This window comes from Parasteatoda tepidariorum, chromosome 8 (assembly GCF_982258835.1).
Source record: "Parasteatoda tepidariorum strain Cologne lab strain chromosome 8, Ptep-v5.0, whole genome shotgun sequence".
Lineage (NCBI taxonomy): Eukaryota > Metazoa > Arthropoda > Arachnida > Araneae > Theridiidae > Parasteatoda > Parasteatoda tepidariorum.
The window spans coordinates 7,624,990-7,633,792 of NC_141762.1; the positions used below are offsets into that span (position 1 = coordinate 7,624,990).

The 8,803-nt window shown below is 32.4% G+C and overlaps 1 long non-coding RNA gene across 1 annotated transcript; it reads left to right on the forward strand.

Moving 5' to 3' along the window:
• The first annotated feature begins 1,241 nt into the window (after window positions 1–1,241).
• On the forward strand, window positions 1,242–5,738 carry LOC147805260 (uncharacterized). Its single transcript, XR_015428617.1, has 3 exons — window positions 1,242–2,958; window positions 3,478–4,257; window positions 4,612–5,738. It is a non-coding gene; the product is annotated as an uncharacterized LOC147805260 (long non-coding RNA).
• Window positions 5,739–8,803: the final 3,065 nt, after the last annotated feature.

Genomic DNA, 8,803 nt, shown 5'->3' on the forward strand with positions numbered 1-8,803 from the left:
GAGTAATGGCTCTTATGACATAACTCTCCCGACCTAAATCAGAGTGAAACGGGTAACATCACGCCTCTACTCGAAGTGACTCAAACAGAAACCACCATTGCTCAAGTCTCTGGAAGGAGTTCTCGTAATAGTCGGACAGTCACAATTCTCAGACAAACAAAAATTGATGATTCAATCATTAGTTTTCTGAAATGAAAATGAACACAATTTACATATTTTGCGTAATCAGGGGAACGAACGTTTATGAATTAAGGATTAAAATTGATTATAGCGAAAGGGTGTACAAACAAATTATGTAGTAAATAAAATATTATTCAAATAAATTTAAGAGCATAAAAATATAAAATAACTTAATGCTGCCAAAGCACTGCTAGTTGTAGAATTGTGACAATAATAGTTCTGCAGTAATTATTTAAAATTCTAAGTACGTTTGTTTACATAGATTCTGATTAGGATGCATAATAATAATAATATAATAATAAGTAATGAAGATCATTGTAAATTGTACACTGATAGATGAATGACTTAATATAATTTCTTTTCAGTTTTTAATGCAATAGGTTATTATTACAAAATAAAGATATAATCATGTATATATATTGCAGGCAAAATAAGAAATCTGGTATTTAATGTACAATGCAGAAATATCGAACGGTAAAGTAAGAAACGATTAAACATTTCTGAAAATACTTAGGCATTGTATACAATGACAAAAACTTCAAATTATAAACTGTGATTATTTCATTCTATTGATTAGTATGATTAAGATTTATTAGTATTAATTTATAGAAATTCTTGGAGCCATATATATATATATATATATATATATGTAATTGTATTTCATAAAAGGAAACTAAATAAACCATTTCAAGTAAAATTTGAGGTTCGTAAAATATAGATGAGCGAAATTTTAAAAAAAAATTATTTTTTTTTGTTTATCGACTCAATTTTTTAAAGGGAAAAAAAAGCAAATATATAATAATAATAAATAAAATGTGTCAATTATTTTTCCGTGATTCTCAACAAATGCCTAAGGAGTTTTTGTCACTGCATACAATGATGGCATCCCACTTTGCCTCTACAGTAACATGTAGACACTGAAATATTCGCTTTTACAAAAATGATTTAAGTTTCATGTTTGCTGTTCTTTATGACGGACATTTTAATTTAAGAAATTCAGTTTTCAGCCATTAATTTTCTCAGGGAAAATATGCATTAAAGATAAATTCATGTTTCGTTCGTTTTTCTTTTTTTTTTCTTCAACACAAACTTTATATAGGTGTCACCAACAAAGAATGGGCGTCAAACTAAAGAACAATAAACACTTCCAAACATAACAATGTATACATCCATATAGAAACATGGGTATTCGGCACACCAAAATATACATGTCTTCACGCAGCACAGGGATGGGAAGGGGGAGTTATTTACAGATCTTTGAATAGCTCCTGTCGACTACAATTATTTTTTTGACTCAGTGTGTCGTTAAGGGAGTCAGTTCATTTGGACGACGCCACTTCGATACTTTTGTTGTGGTCCACATTTGCATAGAATCAGAGGAGGGCACAAACAATTCATTTGACTTATTAATTATGGACAGAAATAAAAAGTTCAAACCTTTAACTGATACACATTACAAAAAGTACAACAATAATGAGTTCTGTAGTTTATTTCAGATAAACTGATAAAAATCTTGTTTAAAACGGCTAAAAAATAAACAATTAAAATAGCTCCATAATTCTGGATAATTACTATTATGGAATTCAGAAATTAATCTTCTTCTTCGAAATTGTCCGTGTTTTATTTTATTATAGTAGAAATAGTCTCCAAATGATATCTTCCTGAGGCCTCCCGCAAGCAAGTTTTTTCCTGTATCAGTAAAATATGATTCGCTGCAGTTTTTAAGTACGAAATCTGTACTGTTGTCAATTGCAAACTCCCTACCTTTATTCCCTATGCAGCGTGTTAAAAGATAGGAGTTGATGACCGTTCTGAGGTTGCAAGGACGGGGGAATAAAAATTTGATTAATTTTTGCAAGGAGCATTATGCTACGATATTTTTTTATAGGATATAACATGAACGGGCATGAGTCAATAGGAATATACTGGTGGTTGTGGGAGGCCATAAGAGTCCTGATAAAAGTTAATTTTACAAGCATAAGAAATGCCTATTAGAGGACATCCTCTCCAAAAACAGCACTATTGAGGTAGCATAGTTTAAATTAGACAGGATATGGTATGATTTTATCGAATACTTGAGCTTCGTCGTCCAAATGAAAAAATAAAAAGAAACTTTTCTTATATAATGGGTCGTCCATTGATTGATGCTTTGAATTTTGCAATCACTGCGAAAACTGAAGGTGGGAAAACATTCTGCGCACGTTGAATTATAAATTTAATAAAAGTAAGAGAAGAAAAACCCCTTTCAGTATGTGTGTCTCTACTTGGTGATTAAAGTGTGTGTGTTTTTCCGTATAGTTATATAAAGGTGATGAAAATACAATATATATATGTATATATGCATGTATAATATCTGCTTGAGATTCTCACTGCAGTCAACGTTCCAACAGAAATGAAATTATTGCTTTACAAATTTGACTTGTCTTTGCCTGCAAAGATAAGCTCATCGCCTTTTCTCGGTCCTTGTAAGCCACTGATCTCTATAGAGTGCTGATGGTAACTGGTTTTCTCACCCTACAAGGCAATACTTTTACTTCCGTTTCTTGTATCGAAAGTAAAAGTAAAAAGTACGTACTTTTGCTTGTAATTCGTTACTTTTTAAATTTAATTTTTTTAAATTTTTGTCCTTACTTTTTTGGGGAAAAGTACAAGTATTTGTAACGAGAAATCTGAATTATTTTTAAAATTTTCCTCAAAAAAAATTTTTTTTTTCTAAATCTTTTTAATGTTTTCCTCCAGACAAATCTCTATTTTTTCTTCCAACAACTTATGCTAAAAGTCAAGGCCACCAAACATCTCCTTATTACAATTCCTTTTAAAAGCAACAGTGTAACTGACCAATGCACATCCATTAATATAGGCAGTACTTTTAAAGGTGCTTTTCGAAGCTTTTCCGCTTAGGAAAATAAATAAAAAAACCACATTTCATGTTCCATACATTTGAGGCAAAGCTATAATTTTAAACTATGTGTACCATCTTGCAGTAAAGAATTTTCCGGATTTACGAACGGGCAAATAACTCAAATATTCTAAAAGTTATTAATTTTTTCAAAAATCGCCAATCCAGCTACACTTAACCACCTATACTCCGTTGCAAGTTAAGAAAAGGCCATTGCTGTATAGGATTTAAGTAGTTATCCGCAATTGCATATGATTCCATTTTATTTAGCTATCAGATGCTTTCAAAATATTATGCTTTCAAAATATAAAAGTTTTTAAAAGTTAAATTCGTCGGATAGAAATTTTATTCGTGTATTTTTTATAAGCAAAAAGAAGGTCGTGTTACGTCGTTTCAAGAGTTGGCGATGTTGATATTCATTCGCTCTTAGAGTTTGGCATCCATTTAGCATGCAGCTTGATGCAAACAGGCTCTCTACATAGGGATAATGGTTTTTTCTTAACTTGCATCAGAGTTTAGATAAAAATTATCGAAATAAATGAATAGTTCCCAATGTTAGCAAATTTTTATGAGCCTAGATAAAGTAGCGTTGGAGTAGCTTTTTAAATATTTAAAAATTATTTCATAAAACGCTTTTGATGTATACAAAACTGTGGCTTTTCTTCCTATTGCCAGTTTGCGCCGTTTTCGGAATGAGCATAGAGGGAGTGACTAAAGCTCATAAATAGCAATTATGAAAATTCGCTTAAATAAATAAAAGTTATTTTATGTGACATCAGAGCCAAATAGTCGAGGAATTCTCACTTTTTTCTCTTTCAAATTTTGATGAGTTCAAACAATGCAGGGTTGGAATAACTTTTCAGGAATAAAAAACATTAAATCACAATTGAGCGTTCTTCATTTTCACAGAACTTTGGCTCTTCTTCTTTATTCACATGTTGCGCCATTTTTTATTGTGAGTATAGAAGGCGTTAGATTAGAGATGGACAGAACTTAAATCTAACAGCCATGAATAACTATCACAAACTCACAAAACTGACAAAAAGAACGTGTGTTTCGCTTAATATCATTATTTCAAACTAAAAAACATCTTTAAAGTTAACGGGAGTGATTGCATTCTGACTTATTTCAAAACTAGCAAATCGTTCTTAATTATTTTACAATTTACAGACAATGTTGTGATAATTTTTACAATGGTATAGTAAGAAGGGCCGGGATAGCCTGGTCGGTAGGGCGCTGGGCCCATATCCAAGAGGTCGTGGGTTCGATCCTCGCCGACCGAAGACTCCCCGTGTAGTAAATGGTGACTGATGCACGTTAAATCTGTCGAGTCTCAAAGTCCTCCATGTTCCCACAACAAATCAATACCTCTGGGGGTACTGATCCAGGAGTTTCCTTGTCTTCTGGATTGGTTCAAAATTACAAGGCTACGGAGTTGAACGTAAGTAGTCGTAAACCCATGAAATTGGGTCGGCTGTTCAACGACGGTTATAAAATAAAATAAAATGGTATAGTAAGGGAGGCCGGGATAGCCTGGTCGGTAGGGCGCTGGGATCAAGTCCAAAAGGTCGTGGGTTCGATCCTCGCCGGCCGAAGACTCCCCGTGTAGTAAATGGTGACTGATGCACGTTAAATCTGTCGAGTCACAAAGTCCTGCATGTTTCCACAACAAATCAATACCTCTGGGGGTATTGATCCAGGAGTTTCCTTGTCTTCTGGATTAGTTCAAAATTACAAGGCTACGGAGTTGAACGTTAGTAGTCGTAAACCCATGAAGTTGGGTCGGCTGTTCAACGACGGTTATAAAATAAAATAAAATGGTATAGTAAGTATCTTTGCACAATTCAAAATTATGGTATACATTATTTTAATATAAGAAATATATTTTCGACTTCGTTAGAATCATGGGCGAACAATTGTTCGGAAGTGCTTAGAGTTTCGGGTAACCATCTCGCTCTTATTTCTTGCCAACACCGGCTACAAATTTGAAGCAGTCACGCATCAGCAATTCAGATGCGCATCAGCATCAGTTACGTATGAGCAATTCTGATACGTAATAGAGATCAGTGGATACAGCGGAAGGGGTATTAAAAACAGCGTCTCTTGAAGAAGAAAACCTTCAGCAGAAATTTCAGCTAAAAATTGTTGATCCTGCTGGTATTATTCATCATCTTTCGAAAAAAACAAGTGGTGATTTTAAAAATGAATTCTTTTTTTTTTTTTACTTCCCCCAGTTGTTTGTTGAAAGATTTTATTTAACAGAAGGGTGAATCTTACAACTGGCACAGTTTGAAAATTCTGATTCAAGTTTCATTTGCAGACAAGTGAAATTTAAAACATTCTTTTCTGTAGTATCGTATATCACGCGATGTACAGAGGTTTTTTGTATGGTAGTTTTAGTTAAATTTGAAAATTTTGTTTGGATTTTGAAACTGAATGAAAAATGATTATAAAAAGATTTTTGTATGAAAATATTTCTCTCGCAAAATTATACCCCACTAAAAATTATAATGGCATCTTGAATTTTTAAGGAAACGTTAAATGAGAAGTTTCAATATATTTTGTATTCTCTTTACTTCCATGAAATGAGATTCCTCATTTTATAAATGCAATAAAAAATAAATTGAATAATTAACAGATGTTTTCGATGAATTTCTCTTACGAACGATCCTCAGTTTTAGGCGATTCCATGAACAGATCAAAGGATTTCAACATTAATTGAAGACCTTAAAGGGAAATAATAGTATGCTAATATAAATAATAATAAAAATAAATAAATAAATAAAAAAAGTGGGGAATGATGTGCGATTAAAGTATTGAATATTTCCTCGTTTAATACAATTTTTTTTTCTACTTTGTTTTGTTGTATGAAGAAAATATCAAACCTAACTCGTAAAAGTTTTCTACCATGATTATTTTACACCGGTATTGATTTCAAACAAGGAAATTTTGTCCCAAAATTGTTTTAAAAAAATTTCGAAAAATAAATGAAAGAACTTGTTTTTCAATAAACGCTTCAATTCGTCGAGCACTCACTACAACTAATTTTTGAATCACTCAAAAAAATGAATGATGGATTCATTTTTTTAGATTTGTTGGAAACAATAACTTATAGAATTACTATTTCCGCTGTTTTTACTTTTTTACCAACTTCGGTAACTTTTTTACGAACTTTTAACAAATTCTTTTCTCTTTATGTATTTATTTAAATAAAATTCTCAAATGTACACATTCTTTTTGAATTCTTCCTCTGATTTAGTGAGAGAGAGTACGTAGCTCATCTTTACACAGCTTAAAACGTCTTTGAAAAAATCTACAAGATGAACTGTCAGACATTATTTTCCTAAATGTCTATTCTATCTCTACGGAATCAAAAAGCTCCCCTCTAAAAAAATCTAGAGAAAAAGCTTCTTCTTGAACTGTTAACAGATGTGTGTTCTTATTTATTTACAATTAGTGTTTATCCACATATTTGTCACCCAATCAATTATGTCGATCTGTGAAGAATCAAGACTGGCGCCATCAGTTTAAAAACAAAAGGCTTTCTTTAGTTCGTTTGTAATTTATGCTCACAGCCACACACACACGAGGAGGGACTGATAATATTCTCCTCGCTCAAATTGGAATGAATTTCTTTTCATATGTCGATATGCACGTCTAAGAGAAGAGGCATGAAAAGATTAGAACTTTCTGTGACATGATCCGATACCATCACACGTGTTCTCGAGAAAAAATTATTTCAATTCGATACCACGAACTTAACAGCAAATAACGAAATTATACCTATTGTTTACCATATTAGTCAAGTTCTAATTCATATACAGAGTGAGTCTAAATTGTTTTTTTACGAAATAGAAGGGGGGATAGTACACATCTAGACGAGTAATAATGACCCTGGAACAAAAGGTGGTGTTCCATGTCTGTAAGGCAGTGAAGAGAAGAATAAGAATTTTAATTTGAACTTACAACAGTGTAGGAAAAGCAATGAATGATATCGAAAGTTGCACGATCTGATTTATTGCTAAAAAATCACAGCAAGCTCTTCAAATTTTGGCCATAATGCTGCCACACATTTCAGTGACTGTTCTCATTGCATGTTTTGTCGTCGTCAGGTAAAAAGGAGAACGAGAATGGGAAGTTTCTTGCGAGAGAATATATTTAACCAATCAGGTTTGCATGTAGTCGAATGGCCCTTCAGCAAAGAAAGAAGAGGCACACTTTTTCGAAGATACCTAGTGTTGTGTTAGTTTTGTTTTCGCTCATCAAGATTTACAACAAAGTCCACCGGCGTCTTATACTGCTATGACTTCATGTACTCCCTGATGAAAAAAAGCTGTTCGTAAAAGAGCGAGTAGGCCCTACCACGTGACTTTCCGCCACTCTAGGTGGGTTGCGATCCTATATTCTACATTAAATATTACTCGTCGAGATGGACACCATCATCTCTGAAACAATTTAGACTTACCCTACATAAGAATATAATTAATGAAAGAACTTTCCAAAGAATGAATGAACTAAGAAAAGTTAACTAAATTTGTTCTAAAACGGCTTTCACTTGGTAAAAAATGCAAGCAAGGCAAGTAGATTTTATGGTCATATGTGGTAATAAACGATGCTGTTAGTACTATAATAACTGTTGTTTATCCATAAAAAAATAAATAAAGTACAACAGCTAGTTGTCGGCCAAGGGAATCATAATCGTTAAGGCTCCACAATTTCGCGACCAACGCTATGATGGCAGCAATGTGGTTAGCATTAAGGACTGTCGTCTTTACGTTTAAAACTGATTGGTATTCATAGATCTAAAGTTGGGTAGGCATCAAGTCGCCTCCAAGGTTTCAACTTCGGTCCTTCACAAAGACTGTTCAGTGCCTTAATCATCACATCTTATTCTATATTTAAGATTCTATAATCGTAGTCGGCCCATTGGGGAATAATGCAGAAAAACGGCAGCCACAAGTAAAATGGTGGCGATTTTCCTGGTCAAAGGCATTTAAAATGGATTGTTTCCGAGAAAGTTAAATGGCAGTTATTCAAAAAGGAAACCGAGACTGCTAATTATAGTTAATATCAAACTTTGTATAGTCATAAATAGCACACTATCTAAAAGTCTAGGTAGGCCATTGATAGATAATATTTTCCAATATTTATTATTTTGAATACCATCTCATCTATTACATTATATCTTTGCAAACTATATGTAGGATGTGCAGAATAAATGTGACAAACGAACTAAAAGAAGTAGGAAATGATTAATGACAGGGAAACATTTTTAGCTTCATTTAAAATAAATAATTTTAAAAAAAACGTGATCCTGGACGAAAAAAAATAGTTGATAACTTTAAATCACTATTTCTAAAAACTCGATAACAATCAAATATTTTGAATCTTTGAAAACAATAAACACTTTAGAATGTTTCAGTCAAAAATGGTCTTGTCTTTCAACATAGAACCTCAGGAAATGTTTGTTTTATACATTAGATTTATTTTATAAAATCATTGTTAGTAATAACAATGTTTCTAGTAGTAGTAGAATTATTATAGTAGTAGAATTATATTGAAAAATACTTAGCACTTTTTTTTCACTATCTTTTTTAAAGAAGCATAAATAAAGAAATATATATAAATAAATACGCTTTGAATATGTTTAGTTTTTATGCAACACTGCGTTCAAAATGATCCGCAGTTTACAAAACAAATACAGCTTTTCTGCCTTTTGCAGAT